This window comes from Helianthus annuus, chromosome 17 (assembly GCF_002127325.2).
Source record: "Helianthus annuus cultivar XRQ/B chromosome 17, HanXRQr2.0-SUNRISE, whole genome shotgun sequence".
NCBI classification, from domain to species: domain Eukaryota; kingdom Viridiplantae; phylum Streptophyta; class Magnoliopsida; order Asterales; family Asteraceae; genus Helianthus; species Helianthus annuus.
The window spans coordinates 58,876,869-58,877,630 of record NC_035449.2 but is presented as its reverse complement, the minus strand read 5'-3'; the positions used below and the strand labels follow the sequence as shown (position 1 = coordinate 58,877,630).

The 762-nt window shown below is 44.0% G+C and overlaps 1 non-coding gene across 1 annotated transcript; it reads right to left on the bottom strand.

Annotated features, from left to right (window-relative positions):
• Positions 1 to 204: 204 nt before the first annotated feature.
• LOC118489542 lies at positions 205 to 311 on the bottom strand. Its single transcript, XR_004887563.1, has one exon. It is a non-coding gene; the product is annotated as a small nucleolar RNA R71 (small nucleolar RNA).
• Between the last annotated feature and the right edge of the window lie 451 nt (positions 312 to 762).

The window sequence follows — 762 nt, the reverse complement described above, 5'->3', positions numbered from 1 at the left end:
CATATAACTAATTTCTTAGAAATATGTGATACCTTTCGGATCAATGGAGCATCAAACGACGCCATCCGCCTCCGTATGTTTCCATTCTCACTAAAAGACCGAGCGAAAGCTTGGCTCAACACCCTCCCAGCTGGATCGGTAAACACCTGGGATGAACTAGCCCAAAAATTTCTATATAAGTATTTCCCTCCTGCTAAAACTGCTAAATTAATGGCTGAAATTAATACATACTCACAAGAGGACGGGGAATCCTTATATGAAACTTGGGAAAGGTTCAAGGAGCTATTACGCAAGTGTCCCCATCACGGCCTCGCAATATGGCAACAAGTGTCCACTTTCTACAATGGATTGTTGCCACACACTAGGCAGACACTTGATTCTAGCTCCGGAGGACTTTTAGGTAACCGACGCCCACATGAAATATATAATCAGATTGAGGAAATTGCTCAAACCAATTTTCAATGGCACACCCCCCGGGGAAATAAGTCTATCGCCCCGAGCGCCCATAAGGTCGACGAAAGCACTTCTTTACAAGCCCAAATCAAGGCCCTTTCTTCAAAAATAAAAAAATTAGAAATGACAAAAACAGTCTCGGTTATGGCTTGTGAAGGGTGTGGTGGGTCACATGAAAATTGGAGTTGCATGAAAGAAACGGACGATCAACAAGAAATGGTAAACTACATTGATAATAGACCTAGGCCGTCGGGTCCTCCAACGGGAACTTACAACCAAGGATGGCGAAACCACCCAAACCTTGGTTGG